Here is a 15,005-nt window from a genome sequence, read left to right as displayed (position 1 = left end):
GGAGTCCCAGCAGCTGCTCTGCTGCCCCTGGTCTGTCTGTCTGTCTGTCTGCAGGTTCCATGCCAGGGTGGCTGTGGCCAGGCTGGGGTCACACAGGTGGCCGACGTGTCTCGAGTGCCACAACAACAGGTGATATGGTTTGGTTTTATTTCTAGACCTCAGGACTCTCCCTCTCTGTAAACCTCCTAAACTTGCAAAATTTTATTCTGGTAACATTTTGAGCATAATTTCTCAATACAGATTATATCACACAGTTAGTAGAAAGTGCTGTAATACTCATTTTGATTTGAACATCAGAGGTTGAACATCCAGATAAGTCTTCAAAAAACAAATTGTGTTATAAGCAGAGAAAAAAGAATGAAAGAGAGGAGGATGAGACAGGAAGAACACACATCCACCTGGTATTGTACCACTACTAATAGAGCTGTAAAAGAAACCAGTTTACTCTTGCTACCAAAATCGACAGCACTGGCCAAATATAAACAAACTTTCAGTTATGCTAAAGGGGAGCAAGGGCAATTTCTCTTAGCTGGGAGGGAAAAAATATAGACAAAAAGTTCTTTCAGCCAGGCTAAGACATGCAGAATAACATGTGATGCTGCCCAGAGCCTTGAACATTATGAAATATTCCTAACAAGATGTTAAAGCAGGAAAAAACCCTCAACCAACTAAAACACAGAGCACTTATGAATTTGCCCACTCTTAACTGATCACTAAAGATGTGTTATGAGCCAGTGGTGGGTGAATTAACAGGTGAGGAAGATGACTACCTTCTTTAGTACCATAAAGGGAACCTTGTTCTTGCTACCACTGCAGAATGGGTGTACCCTGCCAGCTGAAAATTAAGTTCTGCACCTCATTTCTGCTTATCTTATGTCTAAAGGATGATGTATCCATTCTGTTGGTGCTTTTCTATTCCCCCAGTATTGTCACTCACAGAAGAGAATAAAACTGGGCTCTGAGTAATAACTGTTTTATTGTAGGATATATGTGAAATCATCAGAGAGACAAGCTGCTTTGACTAGTCTATGCTTCCAAGATTTCCCAGCCTGTTGTGAATTGCCTTATTCATCCCAAGCATTGTAATCCTATGACAGTTCCTCATTGCCCATTTTTTCAGCATGTAAAATTTAGAAGCCCAGTGGTCAACTTAAAAATAAGAGACAAGAAAAAAGATTGAATGATATAAAAATAAAATACTCAAGCTGACATATAAAATGGTTCTTACTCTCCATACTCTGAATGCTGAATTAATTTTGAAATTAATTGTTATAATAAAAGCAAGTTCAGAAAATTCTGTGGTCAGAAAACTGTGTCTGTTTTAAATCATATATGCAGCCTGCTTTTAGGTTATTGGACAATTCAGTCATTTAAACAAGGGGTTGGGTAATATTTTCATTTTACTGTTATCACTGTTTTATCTGAGATGTGACAAATAGTACATTTTGTCCTATGGGTGAGTTGGAATATTCTCTACACTATCATCTAAATGAAATATCACCCAAAAATAAACAAGCAAACAAAAGACAGGATATACTTCTTGTAGTAGTAGAAATGGGTAAAAGACAAAATGCAGTCTGTGTCCATATATTAGGGAATCTGAGTATATATCACTAAGGTGAAAGGAAACCAATTTTAAAGTGCATCTATAATTCAGCAGCATGCCTCCATTTCAGACTGATAAAAATCATACTTTGAAGTAACTTACTTACTTATGATTTTGGAAATCATAGCCAGAAGCAAATACCTACTGTCAGGAGAACAGGGTTATATCCTAAGGGAAGGGATTATTATCTCTATTCCAAAATATGGCAGAGAAATGTGCAACTTTGCTGCTTGTTTCAGATTATTTCATTTCAGATCTCATTTGGCACTGATCTTCACCCCAACAGCTTTCAGAATTACTTGCTTCTACTCCTCAGGAAAAGAAATAACTGGATAATGAACAATAAGTGGTACAGTTTATATTTAGTCTAACAAGATGTTAGAAGTAAATAATTTCTGCATATTTACAAGTTAGGGCAACATTTTAAATTTGAGATTTGGGTAGTCAAAGGACAAATTTTATGGCTTACAACTGGGAAGCTGGCAGGATATTGTTCTTTTGATTACATGCAACAGACATAATGTCATCCAATATATGGTCTAGAAACTGGCATAAGATGTTGAATTAAGTCAATCAAACAAAATAAACAAAGATATCAATTAAGTAGATTTTCCACATGCTGTTTTACCATCACCCTCCTTTGAACCACTTTTTTATGTAATTCCCACAAGAATTCACTCACACAGATAAGAAAAGCCTATAGCATTTCTACCACGAACTACTTTATCCTGATGCCCTTTATGGAGGCACAGTTTCTCCAGAATCCCTTTAGTTATGGATGGAAAAGTGTTCATCCAGAAGACACAGAGGTCCAAATTTGATGCCACCCTTGGAGTAACTCTCTCCACTGATCACACTTTCAGGCCTGGCTGGTCTCCTGTCACAACTGAGTGTCAGCACATGATTCCTGAAGCAAATCCATTCAGTGCTTAGAAACAGCAGCTTGACAGCCCCAGTCTTCACAAGCACGCAGTGCTGAGTTGTGGGAGTTGGTGGACCTGACAGATGGATATGCATCTGTCTCTACCTCCCCCCCACCCCTTTTCTCTCATTCTCTCTCTCTAATATATGAATAGGTATGTATGTATACCCACACACAGATATCCATGTATATATATCTGAAAATGCTTATGTGCAGGTGTGTATATTGAACAGTTTATGTGGGCATTCTTATAGAAACTGAATATATGTCAGCTCCAGGAGAAATATGTATAATTTTGTAAGCATTATCTGATAAGAACACCTGTCGGTGAAAAAGAGTTAAATTTTGAAGCTGTTTTCATGTTAGTCCATCATTTGTAGTATAATTGATCTTACTCCTCCCAGACTTGCAATAAAAAAGCAAATGGCATGATGATGAGTAAAATAAGCACTATTCTTCTAAGTACCACAAATTTAAAGTCACACTCTTTTTTCCCCCATGGTAAAACAAAGTCCTTTTGCTAAATGAACACACTATATGTTTACTAGCTCATTTGTTTCCATGAAATTGAACAGGAGCCACAGGTGTTTTATTTTATACAGAAGCATTTAGTAACAATGCTTTCCTTCTATTTTTCCCTTCACCTGCTAATCTGTGTAAAAACTATGGCTAACTCTTTACCACCAAGCACTCTGCACAAACCAGCTATCCTCCTCTGGCTGGTGTGAGGTACTGAGAACTCTCATTTTTCTTCCTACAACAGAAGTTGTTTCAGTTTGGGTTTCACAGTGGTGTATCCAAATTCATTTTTCCAAGGGACTTAGTAGATTCTGTTGGCAGGGATTTTTGTGATTTATAATCCTTCTATTTCTCACATCAAAGGAGATGACATAGAAGAGATTTCAGTGTTTTGGCTCAGATATGAGAAAAAAAAATTAAAGAAACCAAACATAAAATCTGCTAAATCACTGCAAAGTGAAAACATGAATATCTGTTTGTCTTTATTTCGTTATAAACTTTCTAAATATGCAAAGTTAAAATGTCTGAAGTCATCTTTCCCTCCTCTAACCCCATTTTAATTTCTAGTGCCAATCCCTCAAGTATGTTATTGTTCTGTAACCCTAGCCAAATTCAAACCGCATGAACAAGAGAGCTGGCTAAATGAAGTTATACAACACATAATTTGCTCTTTTAAATATAAAGTTAAATTGTCAAATACATAAATATTCTACTTCTTCAGAAAATAATCAGACTAAAATAGTAACAGTTTTAAATTATCTAAGATTTTTAAAGCTTTGTTTCTAAATTTTTTTTTAACAATTCTCTGTTTTCATAAAATGAGCTTGTAATTTCAATTGAATAAAAACTGAAAATTTTCCCATTCTTAACTGGTCATTAAAGACATGTTATGTGCCAGTGTTGAGAAAACAGGTGAGGAAGGTGACTGCCTTCTTTGGTACCACAAAGGGAGCTATCATGGCACTGTGGAATGGGTGTAGCCTGCCAGAGTCCTTGTTCAGGACCTTGAGCCTGACAGCTGAAACCAGGAAAGGAGCTGGACCTCCTTTCTGGTCTGAAGAATGATGTATCCACTTTGTTGGTGCTTTCTAGTCCTTCAATATTGTCACAGAAGAGAATAAAACTGGGGTCTGAGTAGTGGCCTTACACTTATACAAAAGTAGAAACTTGTAAGCATATATTTGAAGAACTTCACTTGTTAAACTAAATCGTCTTCTTCAACATAGTCCACTCTTGACTCTTTCACTAAATGCTCAATTGAACTCTTGATGATGTTGATTCTCCAAATCCATTACTTGTGCTAATTCTTCAGCAATCACCAGAGTCCTTATGCATATGTGAATCTGGCTGCCAAAATTACACAACAGTCAAGTTGCCATCATGAAGTATGTACCCAACTTCATCCTCCCAGCTTTTGGCATATTAATGAGCTTATTTGTTTAGCAAGACACTCTGTCCTCTTCCAGATTTTGACAGATTTATGAAAATCTTTTGAAAACACATAATCCTCTGTAAAACAGCTGGAAAAATTGAATTGTTGAATTTAGTAGCATTTATCAATTCTATTGGGCAAACATGATTGTAACTCTCTGCCCCCAATATGAATAAGCATTTCTCATAATTAAGAATTAAAGTTTAATTATTTGGATTCAGTTTACTTTCACAGGTTAAATAATAATATTACATGCTTGCTTTTTCACTGGGATCCCTTAGGAAACCATTATATATTTTCACTTTTTAAAACAAAATCCATCCTTTTCATCGATTAAACAATGATATCAGCACTATGAACTACACAAGGCTTGTTTTGCAGGGTTTTGTCCCCATTTGCCATGTTTAAATAGGGCCACTGCATTTTAAAGATAAGACACTAGGAAAATCAGCTTTCTAATTGGTGCTTTCATGTAATGCCTCCATTGTCTCTTTGTACATAATTGTAAGAGATTCATTACTTTGAACATACTATTTTTGTGAATAAAACGTGTAAATGTGAGGCAGCTTTCTATCTTTTTAATCCTATAACTCACCTGGTATGTGGTTATACAGACATCAACCTTGGCAAACTTTCTCAATCAGTTACCACTTGAAATGTTGGTTACATGTGCTGACTTCCTCAGAGTTTTTGACTTGAAGCAAGTCTGGAGCACAAAGCAGAAGAACTTACAAGTACCTTGTCTGTCTGCCCTGAGGCACTCATGGCTGTGGTGCACATTCCTGCCTACTTCTCTTACTCTGGGAGTTAGTTCTTGCTAGTTCATACCTGCAGCAAAGTAAAGCTTTTGTTCATGGGGATTTAACATGGTCAAGGATTGGGAAACTCTAACTGTTGCTTTGCCATGGAAATTTTGCCATTGTCTTTACTAAGAGCAGAATCAATTCTAGCTGTCATAGGCCTGAACGGGGCAAACCAGATAGCATAGGGAAAAATTATAAAACAATAACCAGATCCTATAGGATAGTATAAGACATGTAAGTCTCTCATATGTAGAGAATTAAGTGAACAGTCTACTCATTAGTTTGTGATTTCAGTTCCACTTAAGAACACCCCATTTTGCTCTCAGGGACAGAGTAGTGATCAAGCTAAAGCAACTGCCCAAAAAAAATGCACAAATCTAAGAAGTCTCCACAGATTTCAGACTTTGGTCTGGCACCCCAGTCCCTACAAATCTCCTCTGAAAATTGAATTTAAGGTTTGCTTTTGACTCACAAGCCCCGTATAGCTGAATGTTTCTCATTTTGAAAGTTGAAACTGCATTGCGAAAATGACTCTTCAAGATCTAGGTATATATTTCAAAGAAAATTCTCACCAAAACAACAAAAATTCCTTGATACAGCATTTGTCTAGGAGTAAGGGGAAAGCAAATTAGAGTATTCTGTAAAGAAAACATCCTACAATATCATCAATGCAAATACTGCTTATATTGATTTCTCTGTACAGAAAATAGTGCTTATTTTTATTCAAATAAGAGTTTTAAATTTTCAGCATTTGTAAATGCATATTTAGAAATATATAATTTGAGAAAGTTTTATGGTCATATTGAATCATAATAGTATTTTCCTGATATTCATATTAATGTAATACATAGGATGCAAAATAATATCTGGAATCCAAAGTCTATTTTTCTACAGCCTGTTGTTTTTAAACCAGCATTCTTACATAGCCTAGCAGTAAGTTGTCATTCAAACACTGTCATTTTTAAACTTTTCTTCATCACAGATTCTCATAATATGGATTTAGTCAAAGTGTACAACTAGTTAGTTTGAATCATAAACTTATGCCAAAAAATTTCTGTCATAATGTGACCAATGTGACTTGGGATCTCATAACTCTACTTATGTAAAATGCCTGGGCGAGAAATGGAATCTTTTCAGCTGCCTCAAAATTAGGAGTCTTGGTTAAACTAAAGTTCTTGACAGATTCTGGAAAGCAAACAAACTTATCACATTCCCCCAGAGGAATCTAATTAACAATTATGTTGGGCTGGACGACACTATGTTAGGCAAATCATGTCTGTGAAGTAATTGTGATACACAGTATGTATTTTTGCATTTAGTATAGCAAAACCAACTAACCAACCAACCAACCAAACCCTCTAAAACCAAAACTAACAAAAAAAAAAAAAAAAAAAAAAAAAAAAAAAAAAAAAAAAAAAACCCCCACCCCCCAACCTGCCCCATCCCCCCACAAAATAAAAGCTGAATTTCATGAGTGAGATAGTTTGATATTTGAAGGAGTTATTAATTTTTCTAGTCCAAACTAAAGGCACCATTGCAAATTTGAACCTGGTCTACATAAACACAGAGGTTAAGTAATTCTCTAACATTTTTGGTTTCAGAGGAGCCAAGACTAAGAAGTTAGGAAACCTATTACAGAAGTTTGTGGACTTATGCAATAAGTAAGTACAGAATGTCTTTAAGTAAAATATGCAAACATCTAGAGAGCTTGCTAGAGTCTTCAAGCAAAATTGGTGGTGTAACTCTTGGTGGCAAAGGCAGCTTCACTAATGAGAATGATTAAAATAGAGCAAATCTTAACAATAAAACTTCAATTTCTGAAAGTGTAGCTGGATACAGTTAAGGGAGGAAAAAGCCAGATGATTTCCATGCCAGACTACCAAGAAGTACTACACATTATAAATTCTAATACATGCTTCTAAGACTTTCCTTAGTAATTTTTGACAATGAATAAATTAAGAATTGTAAATATGTCTGGAAATAAATATATTTAAGATAAACAGTGGGACTACTCATTTGACTTCAATCATACGCTGATTTTTCAATCAAATTGAAATAAAAAGTAGTCAAAGAGAAATAAAAATTGGTAACCTCTGTATGGATTTGCTAATGATAATTCATGCAAACTAGCCTCATATTTTTATTGAATAGAATAATATTTTCTCTTAATTGTAGGAAATGGAATGGAAATTTATTAAACACTTGTTATAATATCGGAAGTTGTACTTGTACTGTTCCTCATGAACAACCACTTCTTGTTTCACACAGATGTAATAGATTAACTCAGGAAAAAAAACTTCTCTAGCACAATATTGGAGTAAACTATCACATGCTGGCTCCTTTTAAGACTCAAGCTAATACATTTTTATGATGTGCATGACTAATATGCATGAGTTTTGTTTTGCATCATCTTTCATTGCTCTAAAAACCCTCAGTTTTATACCCTACTAAAACAAAGGAAGGGAATGATGGAGCTACCCTCCAAAAATATGTATTGATACATAAAATAGAAAGGCAGAAGGCAGAAAGGCAGAAAGTTTTAAAACCTTTTGGCACAAGAATAAATAATGATGTGACTGGCTGTGACAGTTCAAAGAAGGTTTTAAAAAATCACAGAAAGGAGTTCTAGAGAAATGTAAGCAAGATGCAGTGGTGAAACCTATGTATCTTTAAGAATGAACATAAAAAATATAGGGACAAGTTTATATAGGCAGGTTAACTAGGATATCACAGAACTAGATTTGCCAGTTGTCCCCTCCAGTCTCTTAGTCCTGTGAATGCAACACACATCTTGATCCTCACTCCCTGTCCTTAACTGATGGCTGACAATTAAATTCTAAGTCTATTAATGGACTATAAGCTTACATATCCTCATTGCTTTACAACTGCAATGTATTAAAATAAAAATATTTCACATGAATTGATTGTGTCTTTTGACACAAGGGTCAAGTTGATTCATAAGGGTTTCAGTTTGAAGCATACGGAAGATACCATTCTTATATATAAAAAAAAAAGAATAATTTCCACCCTTGCCTATCAATGACTAAAAATGACACAGCATATATAAGACATGGGCAAATTCCAACATGGATTTCATATTATTCTAGAATAACCCAGTTATTAGGCTGCAAGTAGAGAATGATAGCTCCTGTGCGCAGTGATGACTCATGGGATTGCATAGATTAGTGGAGCCTTACATTTGCCCTGGCCAGCCCTGGGATTAAGAAATATGCTTGGATTTTCTCAGACCAGAAGCCTGTCATCTCAGGACATATGTTAAAATATGTCTGGCAAACTGGCTTGCTCTGAAATCTGATGAGACGACAGTCAAAGACATTGTGCAACTTTTCTTTAAACCACTTTTCTTCATGCAATGTACAGATTAACACAGCTCATGTTATCCCAGATCCATGACTTTTAGAATTAATTTTGAGGAGACTAGGGTTCTATTCTAGCTCACTTCCTTATGCAATGATAAAAAACCCCAAAGCATAGCAAAACTTTAAATTCACCTAGCTCAAACACAAGGAATTCGGAGTATCGTGCATTTTTAGGCAAGAACATGACATAAAGGCCATTCTGAACTGAGACCTCAGTATAATATTTAAAATGTGACACATTGTTCTACATGTAAAAATATTTTTTAGATGACTACTCTGCAAGCTTTAAAAAAAAAAATAGCAAACTTCCTGACATCATTTTACCTCTTTCAGGACATAGTACATCTATGAACAGATCATGGACCTCACTTTATGTTGAACTATTACGTGATGCCTATGTGTCCATATATATAATGGTTTATATTAATGGTTTATATTAATATAAAATGTGCTAAAGCTGAGTATATGTCAATTTGAAAATAAATGTAAACATTTTATTTTTGAATGCTGTATTGCAATACAGATCTATTTTTGAGGCAAACAACTCAGTAAACTGCTGGCTTCTAAATTTTCAAAGTAACTATTTGTTAGCACAGCTGTAGCAGTGACAACCACAGCTGAGACATTTTTTTCTTCTATTTTTTGGAGCAGAGTATTTGCTATTTTCCTTGTGTCCTGGAGGCCACATAGAACAGCCTTCCCTTTGCTGGGGACTGCAGATCTGGATGCAGCGTTCCAGGTGGGGTCCCATGAGAACTGAGTAGAGGGTCAGAACCACTTCCCTCACCCTGCTGGCCACACTGCTTTTGATACAGCCTGGGATGCAGTTGGCCTTCTGGGCTGCAAACTCACACTGCCAATTTGTGTCACTCTCCTCATCCACAAACATCCCCAAGTCCTTTCTCTGGGGCTCATCTTGATCCATTTTCCACCCAGCCTGTACTTGTGCTTTGGATTGCCCTAATGAGCCATGCCCTCAACTGACAGTGTTCCTGGTGCTGAGTATTTTAATCTCTGTACTGGTTCAATGCTTGCAATCTATTCTGATTTGCCCCAGACTGGGAAGAATAAGGCTCCTTTCTCAGTGTCTCCAGAACACAAAAACAGGTGCTGCAGTCAGAAAATCCATGCTTAGTATGCTTGCTATGTCCAAAGGGATAATTTGTGTCTTGAGCAATAGGGCAAAATCTCCTTCAGAATCTTGACCAGATGCCATCTCCTAGAGAACTAAGAGCAGCCAGAATGATGCAGCAATAAGAAGGCAGAGTGACTTGTCAGTGGTTCTGTTCTGTTCAGCTGAAGTTCCTCAACTTTAGAAGTATTCATAATAATAAAATCAGTGATAATAGGCAATTTATATAAAACACCTTTACTCTCTGTTTTTTTTAAATTAATCCTACTGCTTCTATTGGAAACAAATAATATATTTGTTTTCTTGAATAGATTACCACAGTTCTTAAACAAAGAGGCTACCTTTAATAAAATAAAAATAAGAATTTTATGTTGAAAAGGATCATAAGTGATTTAGAATTACTAGATCATGAAGCTTTTAAAAATATGGAAAAAATAGGAATGACTGTTTCTTACACAAGCTCATATAGCTGGTAATCACTGATATCACTCAGTTTATAATCCTTAATATTCTGGAGTGCAGTATCTGAAGGTAAAATTCAATGCTGAGCTAAGATTAAGACAAAGAGAGAATATTAACAAAAGTGACAGATTCAAAAGTTGTAAAATGCAATACTAATTCCATTTTTACACAGTATGTGAAAAACTGTCATTTATATGCACTGAGAATATTAATGATATTTGTATGCAAAAGGCCCAAGTGTCAGATTCTGCACCTGGGATAGGGCAACCTTGGATGTATGGACAGACTGGGGAATGAGATACTGGAAAGCATCACCACAGGAAAGAAGCTGAGGGTCCTGGTCCATGGCAGGTTGAACACAGTCAGCCCTGGCAGCCAGGAGGGCCAACCTGGGGTGTCCTGGGTTGCATCAGGCACAGCATGGCCAGCCAGGCAAGGGAGGGCATTGTCCCCTCTGCTCTGAGCTGGGGCAGCTTCACCTCGAGTGCTGGGGCAGTTTTGGGTGCCACCATATAGGAAAGTAACTAAACTCCTAGAAAGCATCCAGAGTAAGGACGTGAGGATGGTGAAGGGCTTTGAGGCGAAAGCATCTGAGGAGCAATTGAGGTCACTTAGTCTGCTCAGCCTGAAGGAGCCTGAGGGGAAACCTCACTGCAGTCTGCAGCTTCCTTGTGAGGGGAAGAGGAGGGGCAGACACTGATCTGTGTGGTGTTCAGTGACAGGACCCGAGGGAATGGCCTGAGCTTGTACCAGGGCAGGGTTAGGTTGTATATCAGGAGAAGACTCTTCACCCAGCGGGTGGCTGGGCACTGGAACAGCCTCCCCAGGGAAGTGGTCACAGCATCAAGCCTGACAGAGTTTGAGAAGTGTTCAATGCTCTCAGACACACAGTGTGTGAGGTGTTGTCCTGTGCAGAGCCAGGATTCTGGACTTTGATGATTCTTGTGGGTCTCTTCCAACTCAGGATATTTAAAATCTATGCAAGTGACAAGATAGCAAAACCTAGCAGAAAAATAAAATTGGCATAACTGCTTTTCTTTCAATTATTTTTTCTCTTTCAGCAATTTTTTCCTCTTAAGGTTTGATGGTGTAGAGTTTTTGTGCATCAGCATTTGGACTTTGCTTTTTAGGATAATGATTTTTGTGTTGCTGGCATTTCTTGTTTTCCCCTTAGATTTTTTCTCTCTGTCCTCAAACCTCTTGAGTCACAAGCAGAGATGCTTGGATAGTTTGACCAGTAAATAGGCTTTCTGTGTGTCTGTGCTTGTGTAGCTCCCTACCTCAGATCTAAGCTCACCATTAATGATACACAAAATTTAAAGGGATCTAGAAATGATATCTTCCTGTTTCAATTAACTATGCAGTCATGTGATAACATTACTAGTTAATTTACTAAATAAAAGTATCACTCATGATCTGGCAAATGAAAGCATAAATGCTTCCTCTTCTTAATACTTGGTAAAAAATAAACTTATTTCCCAGTTAGAAACTTACTCAAGGCAAGTTCATTTTTCCTGAGTTACAAACAGTATTCAATCAGTGAGTACAAAATCCATTGTCTACAGGGCTGTTTTTATACATAATTGAAATACATTGTGGAAATTATTAGTTAAGTAAACTAGCACCAATATCAAGAAATGTACAATGTTGTGATGAATTACTTTTAATAATGAAGCGGAAATGAAAATAAGTTTGTATCACAATTTTCTCAGTAAAAGATGAAGATAATGCAAATCATCTAGGTAGACTATCTTCCCTACTGTGAAGGAAAATCTCTCCTTGATTCACGAGGTGTAATAAGGTTATGTGTGTTAAGATTGAAGATGTTGCAATAACTGTTCATACAGAGAGCAGTTCATTCTCCATTCGATCGTGCCTATCCTCAGCAAAGCCAGTGTGCCTGTCCCACCCGGCTGCCGCGCCTTTGAACATTCACTTCTCATTTTTACTACAAGTCTTCCTTGCTAGGCAGGATCGATCTGCCTTTTTATTTTATTTTATTTTTTCCCAAAGAGAAATGCGAGTGGAGAAAATACTGACCGAAGGGCAGTGAACACTTAATGACAGAATGTTTAGGGGAGGCGTTGAAGCAAAGCATCACCTTCCTGTGACTGAAGCAACTGTAGGAGTCAGGGCTACAAGACCTGTGCACCAACACCACGGGGATGGTCGGTGCCTTCCACTCTTCCCACCCTCTCTGTCCATCCCTTCAGCCCCCAAGCTCATTCCTAGCCTCCTGCCGACCTCCAGCACGCAGGTGTCCTCGCTGCGGCTGCCCACCTTTCTCCGACCTCTCCTTTCTGGGTACCACACCCCTCACTCCCACTAATCCCCTTCTTGTGGAAAACCTCCGTATTTCCCAAGGAAGCTTCCACCTGTGCACCTCCTTCCCTCCTCCAGGCCGTCCCGGAGGGCACACCCCGCCCGTGCGGCGCTACCGCACCAACAGGAAGGGCAGGGCGCGCCGCTGGCAGCCCTGCGAGCGGCACAAGGGACCTGGGGACCGCCCCGACTCTGGGCGCAGAGGCGGCAGGGGGTGAGGATGAGGGTAGAAATGAGGCATCCGCGGTGCCTAAGCGTGGCCGCGGGGATGCTGGCGGTACGGACGGGGCCGCCTCCCTCCCGGGTCTGTCACTGCCGCGCCTGCCTCCTCCCCGCCCGCCTCCGGCAGAGAGATGCTGCTGCAGGCGGGTGGGTGGGCTCTCCTCCCTGCGTCAGGAGGTGCGGCTCCCCCGGCCCGGCGCTGCCCTCCCCTTTCCTCTCCCCCCGCCGCTTTTATGTCTGTCTTTAAACGCCGCCGCAGTGAGGGTTGGGCACATGTGGCTGCCACCGCCTGCCTGCCGCTGAGCCCTGCGCCCGCACGGCCCCACTCGCCATCCGCACCCGTGGGGGCACCCGGGCCTCCCTTTCGGCAGTTGGCGCTCGGCGGGGGGAGGTAAGGCACGGCCCGGCAGGGCAGAACACGGCTCGGCTCGGCCCGGCCCGGCACAGCAGGGTAGAGCAGAACACGGCATGGCACGGCACGGCGCGGCGCTGGGCGTGGGAGCGCGGGGCCGCCCGCGCTCGCCCAGCCCTGCCATGCGGCTGGGGCCTCGGCGGAGCGTGGCCGCCTCGCGTGTGTCGCCGGGCGGGAAGGGACAGGATGTGCGGGGGTTCCTTTCCGCCCAGTGTCCGTCTTCCTGCGGGTCGGGGTCTCCCCAGCCCACCCGGGGAGGCTGCCTTCGCTCTCGCTGGCGGGGAGAGAGCTGGCCCCTCGGGAAACAATAGCGAGCGCCGGTTAGAAGCCGCCCATGTGTTTTAACCCAGCGGTAGGTTAAAAGGATGTACGGGGCTGTTTAATCAGCGTTATTATTATTATTGCTATTGGCAAGGGCGAGGAATTTATATCCTTTTCCGAGTGAAAGACATTTCATTCATTTCCCGCGTGTTGCGTAAAAAGGCTCAGCTGCGTGTGTAGCGCGTGTTCCGCAAGAAGCGCGGGCTGTCTCCCGCCGGGAGCACCGCGGGGATGCGGGGATGCGCTTCGCCGCAGGGACGAGCCCGGGCTGGGGGAGAGCAGGGCGAGCCGAAGGAGCCGGGTACCGCGGGGAGCGGCCCGTGGGTGCATCCCCAGCGTGTGCCGTGGCCAGGGCCGGGCCCGGGCGCTGCATTGTTGCTGCGGAGCGTGGGCGTCGCCCGGCGGGGCCGCTCGGTGCCTCCCGGCGCGCCGCTCGCGTCTCTCGCCCCGCGGAGGCGGGGGCAGCCCGGCGGCCGGGGGCTGCTGCGCCCCGGTGTCAGCCATGTTTGGGTGGGTATGGTAATGAGCACCTTCTCCCAACCTTTCTGGCTCTTGCGTTTCTTTTCCGTGCAGGGTTTTGATGGTTGCAGCCCAACGTGTACCGCGGCGTGTCCACAGGATAGATTCATACCTACAGTTTTCTCCTGGAGTGATTCTTCTCTTTGCTTATTAATCTTTCTAATTTTCTATGCCCATATTGCCTGGTTTTGTTTTCGTTTTGCTAGTGTTAGAGCGAGCTGGAATTTCTTTGCAAGGTTTTGCTTTTTTGGTGGAAGTAAATGAAATGATTGTAATATGTCTGCACAGTCACACTGACCTGGCACACGTGAGAGTTGTGATGGGATTTCATCTATTTAAGTAAATTGTGCTGTGTTTTACTTGTTAAAGACCACATTATAATCAACTATTTTATTTTCAGTGTGATGCTGCTGCATAACAAGCTCACTGTTGTAGTGTTGTTTTCTAAGATATGCCTAATAATTTTGAAATAGTACGTTACCATCTGTGTGTCACTGTGGCATACTATAGGATATGGACCCAATTTCTTCCCTACAAGGAAAACTGTAAATGAAATAAAGATTTTGTTATCTGATGCCATTTAAATGTATGCTGGATGTATTATGCAGGCAGCTTTCTCAATTTGATTATAAACCGACGACAACATAATCAGTTTCTTTCTATTTAGCAGTATATCTCCCATTTTCAGCATCACATTAGAAAGGAAACTATGAAAACTACTTAGGAAACATTGCTTAATTTCATTTTTGCTAATATGCAAGTTTTTTGTTTACCCACACTCCATATTAATATAACCATAGAATCACAGCCTGCATTCAGTGCATATCAGACACTCCCTTTGAGCTCAGCTCTGCACTTCAGACTCAAGAAAAAAAACTCCCATAGGTTTTGATCTGTGCATGAAAAACCAAACTATTTCATAGCTGTTCAGATATGTCACCAGTACAGAAAAC

General features: G+C 40.5%; 1 protein-coding gene across 2 annotated transcripts in view; it reads left to right on the top strand.

The window, feature by feature from the left end:
* Window positions 1–12,912: 12,912 nt before the first annotated feature.
* Window positions 12,913–15,005, top strand: part of SLC6A15 (solute carrier family 6 member 15) — a 35,515-nt gene continuing 33,422 nt past the window's right edge. The window contains exon 1 of one of the 2 annotated variants that reach the window (XM_079304492.1): window positions 12,913–13,191. The gene's annotated coding sequence lies outside the window, so the exon portion shown is untranslated. Of the gene's footprint in view, window positions 13,192–13,427; window positions 13,565–15,005 lie in introns of those variants that run through there. The other variant, XM_079304493.1, reaches the window with a different exon arrangement.

Source organism: Erithacus rubecula, assembly GCF_903797595.1.
Source record: "Erithacus rubecula genome assembly, chromosome: 4".
Lineage (NCBI taxonomy): Eukaryota > Metazoa > Chordata > Aves > Passeriformes > Muscicapidae > Erithacus > Erithacus rubecula.
Note: the sequence above shows the minus strand (reverse complement) of the source record. Positions and strands in the feature narration are given on the sequence as shown.